The sequence below is a fragment of the Peromyscus eremicus genome, chromosome 5 (genome assembly GCF_949786415.1).
Source record: "Peromyscus eremicus chromosome 5, PerEre_H2_v1, whole genome shotgun sequence".
NCBI classification, from domain to species: Eukaryota; Metazoa; Chordata; class Mammalia; order Rodentia; family Cricetidae; genus Peromyscus; species Peromyscus eremicus.
The window spans coordinates 136020797-136034648 of record NC_081420.1 but is presented as its reverse complement, the minus strand read 5'-3'; the positions used below and the strand labels follow the sequence as shown (position 1 = coordinate 136034648).

Here is a 13852-nt window from a genome sequence, read left to right as displayed (position 1 = left end):
ACCCCTCAAACACCCCTTAATTTTGGTTGTTTCTCCCTGTATTCCCCACTCAATTCCTTCTTCCCTCCCCCTCCCCACTTGAACCTCCCATTCCAACACCCCCCAATCTGTCCATAATTATTTATCTAGTCTATTTCCGTTTCCTGATGAGATCTGTTCCCTCTACTCTCACTCTATACCTACCCTCTGTGGTTCTACAGACTGTGAGCTCTGGTTCTCTTAACCACCAAACATAAAGGAATAGATTGAAAGCAGGAAATGTGAATGCTCCCAAAATCCTGCTACAAATGACTTGATATTTAAAAGCAATTATATATAAAGTCTTCAACTAGTTTTTGATAAAGCCACAGAACAGGATCACTGGTCTAAAATGTAAATGAATTCATCAAGAGGCATGTCTGTTTCACAGTCACACTCAGGGTTACCTTCTGATAGCATGTTTTACTGTAGTATTTCCTTTTAAAATTCATCCAGGATGACAAGAAACCAAAGACAATGGCCCAGAAGAAATGTACAATGTGTTTTAGTTTACAGCACAGAGATCCTTCTTTAATGGGAACTGTGTTCCTGGCTTCATCAATGAGTAAAGGGAAAAAGATCTTGCCCCTTTGAAGTTCCGAGGAGAGGTGTGGGTGTCAGAATTAGTATGGTTGGATAGGATATGCTACTGCTTTATAACTCTTCAAGGTTGGAATGGCCTTGCAGTCACTGTGGCACCCACCTGTGGCCTTAGTTCCAGATCTTGAGAAAGCCGTCCCAGGACACTGTTGCTACAGCCATGTCATCTTTAGTCACCCCCAAGCTGATGCAGATGTGGTATCCAGCTAAGACACCTGCTCTGCCAGCTTTGAATGCATACCACATGTTGCAGTTGAAGTCATTGTCATACCCAGTGAGGAGGAGGCAGTGGCCACTCTTGGAGAAGAATAATGCAGATGTGATCCCTCAGATGATGTCATGAGCTCCTGATATGCATGGATGGCAAATAGCACGTAGCATCGTCTGAGCCAGTGGCAAAGGCATTGCCATTGGGAAAGAAACTGAAGGCTTTGACGTGAGACTCGTGTCCTGTAAAGGTCTGCAGGCACACCCCTTTTTGAACATCCTGGAGCTTGGCTGAACTACCACAAGCACCAGAGACAGTCTGGTGTCATGAGGACAGGATCATAGCATCTCAAGTGTGTCCAGTTAATGTGGCTGTCTGCTGGCCTGTCTTCTTGATGTCCCACAGGGCACATGTGGTGTCTCCAGAGCTGGTGACTATCTGATTGTCGACCAGGAAGCAGCCACAGGACAGATAATCTGTGTATTCTGCCATCTCACAACTCTCACACACTCCCTTAGGAAGTTTTCAGATTGTAAATGGAGCAGACATTATCCAGGCCACCAAAGGCCATCTAATTCCCCGAAAGAATGTCTGCATATGTCATGACCCAGGAGGAGTGCAGATGGGTGGCATGGACCTTGTTTATGACGTAGCTGTTCCAAATGATGAGTTTCCCATCATGAGAGGAACTGACAAGGAGTTTGGAGTCTGTGCCTCAGTGCATGGCATAAAGCTTGTCCCATTGTCCCCTCAGCATGCTCCTGGTTCACATCTGGATTATTCCTACTGGACCTCTTGCCTCCCTCTGCCCCTAGTAACTACCATTTTACTTTTTACCTCTGAGAATTTTTTAAAAGTACATTGGATTTTAGTCATTTTCATCCCCTATTACCTTCTCCCATCCCCACAACCCCACCCCTGCTAAAACTCTCTGCTTAGTCAGTGTTCTATTGCTTGAAGAGAAAGCATGCCTACAGCAACTCTTATAAAAGAAAGCATTAATTAAAGCTTGCTAATAGTTTCAGAGGTTTAGTCCCTTATCATCAAGGTGGAGGAATGGTGGTATGCAGGCAGACATGGTGCTGAAGATGTAGCTAAGGGTTCTACATCTAGATCTGCAGGCAGCAGGAAGAGGGAGACACTAGACCAGGCTTGGGATTTTGAAACCTCAAAACCCACCCCCAGTGAAACACTTCCTCCAACAAGGCCACACCTCTTAATCCTTCTCAAATAGTTCCACTCCCTGATGACTAAGCATTCAAATATATGAGCCTATATAGGGGAGGCCATCCTTATTCAAACCACCATATTCCACTCCCTGATCCCCATAGGCTTGTAAGCATATCATAATGCAAAAAAATGCAACAGTCCAACTTCAAAAGATCCCATAGTCTATAACAGTTTCAACGCTGTTAAAAGTCTAAAGTTCAAAGTCTCTTCTGAGATTCATGACAATTTAACTGTGACCCCCTGTAAAATCAAAATTAAAAAAGCAGATTAAATACTTCCAACCTACAATGGCACCAAATATACATTATTATTCCAAAAGGAGGAAAAAGGAGCATAGTGAAAAAATACTGAACCAAAGAAAGACCTAAAACCAGGCAGACAATCTCCAAACTCTGCAGCTCCATGTCTGATGTCAAAGTGCCCTTCAGATCTCCAAATCCTTTCAGTTTTGAGGACTGCAACACACTTCCCTTGGGCTGGTTTCACTTCCTGCTTGCAGCTCTCCTCAGCAAGTATCCCACAGCTCTGGCATCTCCAACATTTTGGGGTCTCTGAGGCAATCCAGGCTTCACTTTCACAGCTTTGTGCAATGTTCTTTCTGGGCCTCCAAGCAGGGACACCCCTGACATATGCCTGGCCTCAGCAGCTTCCCTTAGCCATAGAGGGAGAATCCATAACCCCTTTCTTGTATCCTTGACTCTAAAGCCAGACCCACGTGGCTGAAGCTGCCAGCTTCTGTTGCTTGTTGGGGCTGGAACTTGGCTCCCTTGTTCAAATATACTTTCATCAGCTTTGTGTTCGATGGTTTCCTTCACTGCTAAAGCTTTTCTTTCATTCCTTTTCACAAGCTGGAAGCTTGGTTGGATGGGGTCTTGCCCTGAAGTCATCACTCCCTTTATTCCATCCAGCATTTAGCTTTTCTTTAAACTATATGTCTCACTGGACACCAAGCTTAGCTCTTCCTAGTGTTTCTTTTCTCCTCAAACTGTACATTTTGTATTTTTCCTTGCTCAGCTTTGTTGCAGGATATTTGATCACACGGGGAAATTCTGAGACTGAGTTAATAAAATTAATCTTGGATCGGGGGCAGAGCCAGTGACTAGTTGACAAAGATTAGCCATAGAAAATATGGAGGAGCCAGGAATACAGATAGAGAGATGTACAGGAAGGAGTATGGAGGGACGTAGAGATTCTCAGGCTTTTTTGGTTTGGGATGGATTGAGAGATACTCTCTTGCTGGGTCTCCAGCTGAAAAGGAAGGTCAGCTGGTTGGTTGCTTCTCGGCTTCTCTGATCTATCAGGTTTTCATCCCAACATCTGACTCCTGAGTCTTTATTGGTAAATAGAACAACTCAGATAAAAACAACACAGCTTGCTCCTTTTCATTATGGATCTGCATAAGAGTGGCTGCTAATAACAACACAACACAGTCTATACGAGGCTGCCTTGAAATGTCCTCTGCCAACACCATTAATCCAAAACTCTTCAATTTAGCCTCAGGCAGATTTTTTAGACAAGAGCAGAATGCAGCATATTATTCACCAAACTATCACAAGATTGGCCTCTAGGCCCTTTAATAATATTCTTCCTCTGAAACCACCAGCCCACAGCTGTCACCACCCACAGTAGACTGGGCCCTCCCATAACGATCATTAATCCAGAAAATGCCCCACAGACACACACACAGGCCAGTTTAATAAAGAAAATTCTTTATTGAGGCTTTCTTTTCCCAGATTACTCTACTTTGTGTCAAATTGACAAAACCTAACCAGCATGAGGCCCTGGGGGGACATACTAACATAATTTTGATAAGTGGTCACCTAGTCACTTGACTTCTCCATGACCTATGTCCAAAATGTATGATATCTTCAGCAATGAGGTTTATCACCAAGTTCTGATGGGCAACCATGAGCAATAGCAATAGCTTTTATTGCTTTGGGGACCTCTGTAGACTCCTTGACCAACATCTGGCACTAGGCTTTTTGTTTAATGGCTTTTGGGTTCTGGGAGGAGCATTGCCCTTCTGTGTAAGGTGCCTTCATTCAAACTCTTTTACTAAAAATTGTAGTTTTGATGAGTTTACAAAAGACTAGGTTTCCAACGACTCTTTTGTAAACCCTTAATGTTGGGTATCTCTTCCCCTACTCCCACCTCTGTCCTCCCATACATCCCCTCCCCATTTAAACATTATTCCTCACTTTGTTTATGTGTTTATTGTGTCTTCATGTGTGTGTACATGTCACAATGTGCATGGGGGGTCAGAGGACAATTTGAAAAGGTCATTTCTCTCCTTCCACCATGTGGGTCTGCCTTAGGGTTCTATTGCTGTGAAGAGACACCATGACCATGTCAATTCATATAAAGGAAAATATTTAATTCGGCTGGCTTACAGGTTCAGAGGTTTAGTCCATTCCAGTCATGGCAAGAAGCATGGCAGCCTGCAGGCAGACACGGTGCTGGAGAAGGAGCTGAGAGTCCTACATCTTGATTCAGCAGAAGGAGACTGCCACATGAGGCCCAGCTGGAGTGTGTAAGACCTCAAAGCCCACCTCCACAGTGACACATTTACTCCAACAAGGCCATCCCTCCTAATAGTGCCACTTCCTATGAGCCAATCATTCAAACATGAGTCTCTGGGGCCATACCTATTCAAACCACCACAGGATCCCAGGGATTGGACTCAGCTCATCTGGCAAGCACTTTTACCACAGACCTATCTCTCTGGCCCCACTTGATGGTTTTTACCCCTTATTCCCCTTTCCACCAGCATGTCACCTGTGTTTTACTATTCCCCGCTCCCTTGAGGCTTTCTTCTCCCAAATCCCTTTCTGGGCTGCAGAGATTGCTCAGAGGTTAAGAGTATGCATCGCTCTTGTAGAGAGACCCTGGGTTTGGTTCCCATTACCCACAGTTTGCCTGAAACTCCAGTTCCCTCTGGGCACTGAGCAAATGTGGTACACATCAACTCACACAGACACAGACACACACACACACAATAATAATAATAATAAAATAATAATAATAATAATAAATATTTTAAAAATACCTATCTTCAGGCATTTTTGTAATTCTAAAAAATTGTTAATGTGTTACTGTTGCAGCTGTATGTGCTTCATGGAGATGCACATGTGCCACAGCTTGTGTGTGGAGGTCAGAGGACAGTTCTGTGGAGCCAGTTACCTCCTTCCACAGTCACACAGGTTCCAGGGTTTGAACTCACGTCACTAAGCTTTTCCAGCAAGCACCTTTATCTTCTGAGCCATCTCGCTGACCCTCCGTTACCATTTGCAGTTCTTTTGGGAACTCTCTGTTCAGTTCCATAACCTGCTTTCTAACTGGGTTTGTTAGAAACATAATAGGGTCTTACTACACAGCTTTGACTGGCTTGGAACTCACAGGGTAGACCAGGCTGGCCTCAAACTCACAGAAACCCACCTGCCTCTGCCTCCTGAGTGCTGGAATTAAGGGGATGGACCACCATGCCCAACTAAGGTTTATGGTTTCTTGATGTTTAATTTTTTTTTTAAATCAACTCTGTGTAGGCAAGTGCATGTGTGCTTGTGCCCTCAGAAACCCAAGGAGGTGTCAGATCCCCTGGAACTAGAATTACAGGTGTTGTTTACCACCTGACATAGGTGCTGGGACCCGAAAGGACCCTGAGGTCAGCACAAGACATACCAAGACCAAGTTCTCAGCACAAAGGAAATGTATTTGCCCCAGAGGGACAGAAGGCCGGGAATAAGAGACAAAGACAGGAGACAGAGGACCAGGGAGAAGGGGAAGGGAACAAGGGAGGGGGAAGGGATATTTGCCTTGGAGGGACAAAGGACTGCCTCTGGGTAGAGAGGAGATAGACATGGTTTATAGGAAAATGGCAGTTTATAAAGGTACAAGGAGGAAACCCCGTGATAGGATGAGGTGTTTAATTTTAATTAGGCATGTTAATTAGGGTAGCCAAAAGGGGACTTTTGATTGTTGGACCTCAATACTTCGATAGCTGGACCTTGGTAGTCAGCTTCAGGAGGAGGAAGTGGCCAAATAAAGGAGTAGACCTTGGTGGCTAGCTTTAAGAAGGTAATAGGCGGGCAGTGGTGGCGCACGCCTTTAATCCCAGCACTCGGGAGGCAGAGCCAGGCGGATCTCTGTGAGTTCGAGGCCAGCCTGGGCTACCAAGTGAGTTCCAGGAAAAGGCGCAAAGCTACACAGAGAAACCGTGTCTCGAAAAACCAAAAAAAAAGAGAAAAGGTAATGGGTTTTAGCAAGAAAGAGGGAATAGGGGAAGGGCAAGGCCCACCAGAGCAATGTTTGCCTCGCTCTGGCCTGCTAGAGCCCCTTCAGGACTCAAACTCTGGTCCCCTGCAAACCCAGCAAGGGCTCTTAACCTCTAAGCCATCTCTCCAGCTCCCCGCTTCCCTCTTCAAAGTGACTGTGGATGGGATTGTTTCCCTGGTTTGTCTCTGATATTTAGGATGACTAGTGGTTTGGGCATGTTAATTTTGTAACCTGCCGTTTTGTTGAAAATGTTTGTAAGATCTGAGAGTCTTTGGGGTCTCACACACAGAATCATATCATCTGCAGATATGGATACTTTGACTTTTTCGTTCCTGTTTGTGTCCCTTTTATTTCTTCCTCTTGTCTTATTGCTGTAGCTAAGACTTTAAGCACGATATTGAACAGAAGTAAGTGTCTTGTTTGTTCCTGATCTTAGTGGGGAATGCTTTGGTTTTTGTTTTTTTCTTCTTCTATTTATCGTGATAGTGGATGTAGCTGTGTCATTTATAGCCTATCATTTTAAAATATGTTTTCTCTATCCCTAGTCCCTTCGGGGCTTTTATTTTGAAGGGATGTCAGAGTTTATGAAAGACTTCTTTTGTATCTGTTGAAATAGTCATGTGATTCCCATCTTTAGTCCATTTATGTAATAAATTATATTTATTGATTGCTGTATATGGAATTATCTTTGCTTGTCTGAAATGAAGCCACCTTGATCAGAGTGAATGATCTTTTTGATGTGGTATTGAATTTGGTTTATATTATATTGAGAATTTTTACATCTATCTTCATTGGGGAGATTGAGCTATAATTTTGTTTGTTGTATATTTATCTGGTTTTTGTATCTGAATAAAACTGGCTTCCTAAAAAAAATTTGAAAGTGTTCCTTTACTAATTTTTAAAATTTAAATTTTATTTGTTTATTAATGTCAGGTGTGGGTGCTCAGAGAAGCAAGAGGACACTTCTTAGGTTCTCTCTTACCACCTTTATGTAGATTCCAGGAACCAAACTCAGGCTGCTGGGCTTACACAGCAAGGACCTTTACTTGACCCTCCTCCTTTTCAGTTTTATGAAATAACTTGATATTGTTATCCATTCTTCTTTTTGCAGAGCTGGTATAATTCTGTATTGAGTTCACCTGGCCCAGGCCTCTTTTCAGTTGGGATATTTTCTTTTTTAATTATTACTGCAATCATGTTCCTTGTCATAGATGTGTTTAACTTTGTTAGGTAGTTGTCTTAGTTAGGATTTCTATGGCTGTGAAGAGACACCATGACCACACAACTCTTATAAAGGAAAACATTTCACTGGGGCTGGCTTACAGTTTCAGAGGTTTAGTCCATTATCATCATGGTGGGAAACATGGTGGCATGCAGACAGACATGGTGCTGGAGAAGGAGCTGAGAGTTCTACATCTTGAATCACAGGCAGAAGAAGGAGATTGTGTGCCACACTGGGCACAGCTTGAGCATACATGAGACCTCAAAGCCCACCCCATCACTGACACACTTCCTCCTACAAGGCCACACCCTCCAACAAAGCCACACTTCCTAATAGTGCCAATCTCTATGGGCCTATGGGGGCAATTTTCTTTTAAAGCACCACAGTCATAATCATCTAGAACAGTGGTTCTCAACCTATGAGTCGTGACCCCTTTCACATGGGGTACATATAAGACATTCTGCATATCAGATATTTACATTATGATTCATAACAGCACAATTACAGTTATGAAGTAGCAATGTAATAGTTCTATGGTTGGGTGTCACCACATGAGAGTCACAGGGTTAGGAAGTTTGAGAACCAATGATCTAGAAAGTCATACACTTCTGTTAGATCTTCCAGTTTAGATGAGTTATACTCATTTGAATCTTAAAACACATCCTCGTGGTTTTCTGAATCTCCTCTGCTGTGATGTCTTCTTTCTCTTCTTTTTGTACATTGGGGCTTTCCCACCTTTCTTCTGATTAATTGACTGAGGGTTTACCAGCCCCGCCTTTTTAAAGAACCAGCTCTTTGCTTCATTGATTCCTTGTATTTATTTCATTGATTTCTGCCCTGATCTTAATGCATCTTGAGCTTTTGACTCCTCTTAAGGCAGTCTAGGTCTGTGGTAGAGCACATACCTTGCAAGAATGAAGCCCTTGGTTCAATCACCACTGGGGGTGGGGGTGGGTGAGGGGTGGCAAAAAAGAATGAACAAGAGCAAAAGTCCTATTACAAACAGAAGAATACAATAGTTATCTTTGTGAGTGGGTAATTCTATTTCCCTTGGTATAGTGTCCTCGGAGGTCACGCATGTGATAGCCTGTGTCAGCATTCCCTTCTTTAAATGCTGAGTAATATTCCACCGTGGCTGTGCACATCTGATGTCTACTCTCCTGCTGATGGACACTTAGGTTAGGTCCACCTTTGGACACCTGCAAAGAGTGTTACAGTGCACATGAATGTGTACCCTGCTTTCAATTTGTTTGTATGTATACATGTCACCCACAGGTGAAACTGTGGGTCACATGACTGTGGGGTCACATGACTGTATCACTTCATTTCTGGAAGAAGAGCCAGTGATTTCACCAGCAGCTGCATCGGTCTGTACTCCAAGTACCTGTGCCCAGGAGTTCAAATTTCTCCACATTCTTGCCAACACGTGTTATTTTTCAGGTTTCCTGTTGTATTTCCTTTTTCTTTCTCTCTCTCTCTCTCTCTTTCTTTCTTTCTTCCTTCCTTCCTTTCTTTCTTTCTTTCTTCCTTTCTTCCTTTCTTTCTGGTTTTATTTGTTTGTTTTTGTTTTTTGAAACAGGATTTCTCTGTGTAGTTTTTCAAGACCAGGCTGGCCTCGAGCTCACAGAGATCCGCCTGGCTCTGCCTCCCAAGTGCTGGGATTAAAGGCGTGTGCCACCACCGCCCGGCCTTCCTGTTGTATTTTCTGTGGATTTTATTCCCATTTCTCCAAGGAGTGGTGATGTTACGCATATTCCCATCTGTTTTCTTGGCCACTTGTGTATCTTCTGTGGAGAAAGGTCTCTTCAGTCCCTCCGAGACAAGACAGGAGACAGGGAGGATTTGAAAGGACATGGGAAGGGAAAGGAGCCCCTCCATCTAGAGACTAGTTGAAGCCTCTAGCCAGCACAATTAACCTTGGCACGAGGAGTCAACACAGCAACCACACTTCTTTCTAACAGACATTGTACGTTAGCACAGCAGCAAGCCTGAGACCTGAGCGCCTATGACTTGGGGAGGGGTCTGCTCCACTCCCAGACATTCTCGGGAAATCTCAAACACTAACTTTGTTCACAGTGATGCGGACTTATCAAGTGTGGTCCTGCCAGATGCTCCTCAGGAACCGCCCCAGGATCCCACCTGGATTCCCTAGCAACCCTTTAGAGATAAAGCCTCAGAACTCATCAGGCTGGTAGATGCCGAAAGACAACACGGCAGCACTGTCTTTGAGAAGCACCCAACCCATGCACTCCGCTTCATCTTTCCTCTTGAGTTCCTCTCCATTAACCCCTGTAGCTAGAGTTTTCCTGCCTGGCCCACAGTCAGGACAAATCTCTCTCACCTGCCAGTCCCACAGCCGCTCAGACCCAACCAAGTAAACACAGAGACTTATATTGGTTACAAACCATATGGCCGTGGCAGGCTTCTTGCTAACTGTTCTTACAGCTTAAATTAATCCATTTCTATAAATCTATACCTTGCCACGTGGCTCATGGCTTACCGGCATCTTCACACGCTGTTTGTCATCGTGGCGGCTGGCAGTGTCTCTCTGACTCAGCTTTATTTATTTATACTCTACTCCACTTCCCTGCTTTATTTTTCTCCTTGTCCCGCCTATACTTCCTGCCTGGCCACTGGCTAATCAGTGATTTATTTATTGACCAATCAGCAGCACACTTGACATACAGACCATCCCACAGCAAAACCCTGCTTCAAAATCTATTAAGTCAACTCCAAGGTGGCTTCCCATTGACTTGTCCTGGGATTCTCTTCTGTGCCAAAGGCAAGGACCTGGTTTCTCCTGAGCAGAGCTCTCTGAGAACTCTTCAGGGTGCTGTGGGCACCGTTCCTGTCACTGCTGACACCTTGTCTATTTTGTTACTGGGTTGGTGTCTGGGATCTTCTTGTCTTCTCAGGTTCTCACTGATGCCCACTGTTTTCCTCCTTGCTCACACAGAGAGAACTGAGGCTCCAGGACAGAGCATCTTGGTTCACCCTCAGAAGCACTGCATCAGCCTGAAAACTGATGTAAGTCCTTCCAGATGCTTCCTCACGGCAAGTGCTCTGCCTCTGCAAAGACTGCCTGGAGAGTCCAGAGAAGCAGACGTGAAGGGAGCCTGTAGCTAGAGTTTTCCTGCCTGGCCCACAGTCAGGACAAATCTCTCTCACTCGCCAGTCCCACAGCCGCTCAGACCCAACCAAGTAAACACAGAGACTTATATTGCTTACAAACTGTATGGCCGTGGCACGCTTCTTGCTAACTGTTCTTCTATCTTAAATTAATCCATTTCTATAAATCTATACCTTGCCATGTGGCTCGTGGCTTACCGGCATCTTCACATGCTGCTTGTCATGACGGCAGCTGGCAGTGTCTCCCTCACTCAGCCTTCCACTTCCCAGAATTCTCCTCTCTCCTTGTCCCGCCTATACTTCCTGCCTGGCCACTGGCCAATCAGTGTTTTATTTATACAGAACAATATCCACAGCAGGAGCCCTTGTTGATAGGATGTAAAAGGACTAGAGTCGGGACAAGACACCCCAAGGCCGAGTTCTCAGCACAAAGGAGATATATTTGCCCCAGAGGGACAAAGGCTGGGAATAAGAGACAAAGACAGGAGACAGAGGACAAAGAAGAAGGGGAAGGGAACAAGGGAGGAATGAAGGGATACTTGCCCCGGAGGGACAAAGGACTGCCTCTGGATAGAGAGGAGACAGACATGGCTCATAGGAAAATGGCAATGTATAAAGGTAAAGGGGGAAACTCCATATTAGAATGAGGTGTTTAATTTTAATTAGGCATGTTAATTAGGGTTGTCAAAGGTAGGGTTTTTGATTGCTGGACCTCAATACTTTGATAGCTGGACCTTGGTAGTCAGCTTTAGGAGGAGGAAGTGGCCAAATAAGGGAACAGGCCTTGGTGGCTAGCTTTAAGAAGGTAATGGTTTTTAGCCCATAGGAAAATGGCAAGTTATAAAGGGACAAGGGGAAACTCCATGTTAGGATGAGCATGTTAATTAGGTGAGCCAAAAGGGGCTTCAGAACTTTGATAACTGGACCTTGGTGGTCAGTCTCAGGAGAAAGAAGTAGCTAAATAAGGGAATAGACCTTTAGGACTGTAATCTAGCAGTTTAGGAATGAAGAGGGAATGGGGGAGGGCAAGGTCTGCCAGACCTATGTTTACCAACTTGGGCCTACTAGAGACCTTCAGGATGCCTGTGGTTGATGCTTACACTCAAGAAAACACAAGACATTGAACCTGAAGAATTCTTCTTTCTTGCCTGGGCAGTGTGAGATATATGTGTGTGGTGGTTTGAATGAAAATGACCACCATAGACTGATAGGGTGGGGCATTATTGGAGGTGTGGTCTTGTTGGAGGAAATGTGTCATGGAGGGTTGTAGCTAGAGTTTTCCTGCCTGGCCCACAGTCAGGGCAAATCTCTCTCACCTGCCAGTCCCACAGCCACTCAGACCCGACCAAGTAAACACAGAGACTTATATTGGTTACAAACTGTATGGCCGTGGCAGGCTTCTTGCTAACTGTTCTTATAGCTTAAATTAATCCATTTCCATTAATCTATACATTGCCACATGGCTCGTGGCTTACCAGCATCTTCACATGCTGCTTGTCCTGGTGGCGGCTGGCAGTGTCTCTCTGACTCAGCCTTCCACTTCCCAGCTTTATTCTCCTCCTTGTCCCGCCTATACTTCCTGCCTAGCCAACGGCCAATCAGTGTTTTATTGATTAATCAGCAACACATTTGCCATACATCCCACAGCAGAGGGTGGGCTTTGAGGTCTCAGATGCTCAAGCCACACCCAGTGTCTCACTCTCTTCCTGCTGCCTGCCTCTCAGCTACCTCTCCAGCACCATGTCTGCCAGCATGCAACCATGCTTCCCACCATGACAATAATGGACTAAACTCTGAACTGTAAAAGAGCCCCCCAGTTAAGTGTTTTCCTTTGTAAGAGTTGCCATGGACAGCTGGACAGTTTTGGCCACATCTTTAATCCCAGCACTCAGGAGGCAGAGGCAAGTGGAGCTCTGTGAGATTGAGGCCAGCCTGCTCTACAGAGCTAGTTCTAGGGCAGTCAGGGCTACACAGAGAAACTCTGTCTCAAAAAACTTAAAAATAGTCATGATGTCTCTTCACAGCAATAAAAACGCTAACCAAGACAGAAGTTGGTACCAGGAACTGGGATATTGTGATAGGCCTGACCATGCTTTTGTTCGGAAGAAAGTGGACTTTGGAACTTTGAATTAGAAAAATAGTTGAGTGCTTAAGTGGAGCTTAATGGGCCGTCCTAGTAAGAGCATGGAAGGCAGTGGTGCTGAGGGTGATGTGAACTGTGGGGGCCTGGCTCAAGAGGTTTCACAGGAGAAGAAGTATGTGGCCTAGAGACCATTCTCGTGATATTTTGGCTAAGAATGTGGTTGCTTTCTGCCTTTGTCCAGAAAAATCTGTCTGAGGTTACATTGAAGAGTTTTGGATTAATTGAACTAGCAGAGGAAATCTCAAAACAGCCTAGTAATGACTCTGTCATTCACTCTTATGCAGATCTATAATGAAAAGGAGCAAACTGAGCAAGGAAAAAAACAAAATGTACAGTTTGAGGAGAAAGGGGGCACCAGGAAGTTGAATGGAGCTAAGTCCTGCGTTCAAGGAGATAAACAGATGAAAGGAAATCCTGATGTTAAATGGAAAAAGTGAGTGGTGACCTCAGGGTCACCTAAGCAAGCTAAGCCTCCAACTTGTGAAAAGGAATTAAAGAAAAGTTTAGAGCTGGGGGTGGTGATGCACACCTTTAGTACTAGCACTCCAGAGTCAGAGGCAGACAGATCTCTGAGTTTGAGACCAGCCTGGTCTACAGATCCAGTTTCAGGACAGCCACACTTAGGTGGTGAAGGAAACCATTGAAAACAGAAAGCGGGTGAAAATGTATTTGAAAGAGGGGGTCATGTTTCAGCCCCAGCAAGCAGCAGAGCTTGGTGGCTTTGGCCATGTGGTTCTGGCTTTAGAGTCAAGGATAGAAGAAAGGGGTTACAGAATCTCCCTCTTTGACTAAGAAATGTAGATGGAATTTTCTCCAGTCCTGCCTTGCCCAACAGTCCAGATGATCTATCCCATCCATGGTCCCACAGCTGCTTATAAAATAATTACGCAGAGGCTTATATTAATTACAAACTGTATGGCCTATGGCTTTGGCTTCTTGCTAGCTAGCTCTTTCATCTTAAATTAATCCATTTTTATAAATCTACATGTTGCCACGTGGCTGTAGCATTACTGGTCTGCTGGCATCTTGT

At 44.6% G+C, this 13852-nt stretch overlaps 1 pseudogene; it reads right to left on the bottom strand.

Annotated features, from left to right (window-relative positions):
- Positions 1 to 729: 729 nt before the first annotated feature.
- On the bottom strand, positions 730 to 1728 carry LOC131911169 (guanine nucleotide-binding protein G(I)/G(S)/G(T) subunit beta-1-like; annotated as a pseudogene).
- Positions 1729 to 13852: the final 12124 nt, after the last annotated feature.